Source organism: Crocuta crocuta, unplaced genomic scaffold (genome assembly GCF_008692635.1).
Source record: "Crocuta crocuta isolate KB4526 unplaced genomic scaffold, BGI_CrCroc_1.0 scaffold1078, whole genome shotgun sequence".
Taxonomy (NCBI): domain Eukaryota; kingdom Metazoa; phylum Chordata; class Mammalia; order Carnivora; family Hyaenidae; genus Crocuta; species Crocuta crocuta.
This window is the reverse complement of record NW_027529200.1, coordinates 307,558-307,843: the sequence shown is the minus strand read 5'-3', so window position 1 is coordinate 307,843 and position 286 is coordinate 307,558.

Here is a 286-nt window from a genome sequence, read left to right as displayed (position 1 = left end):
TAAATGTTTATTTATTTTGAGACAGAGAGAGAGACAGAGCGTGAGCAGGAGAGGGGCAGAGAGAGAGAGAGAGAGAGGGAGCCACATAATCCGAAGCAGGCTCCAGGCTCCTAGCTGTCTGCACAGAGCCCAGCGTGGGGCTCGAACTCACGAACTGCAAGGTCATGCCCTGAGCTGAAGTCAGACGCTTAACTGACTTAGCCACCCAGGAGGCCCTCATATTATGTTTTTTATCATGTAATATTATATATACATGTATATATATAGTATATATATATATATATAT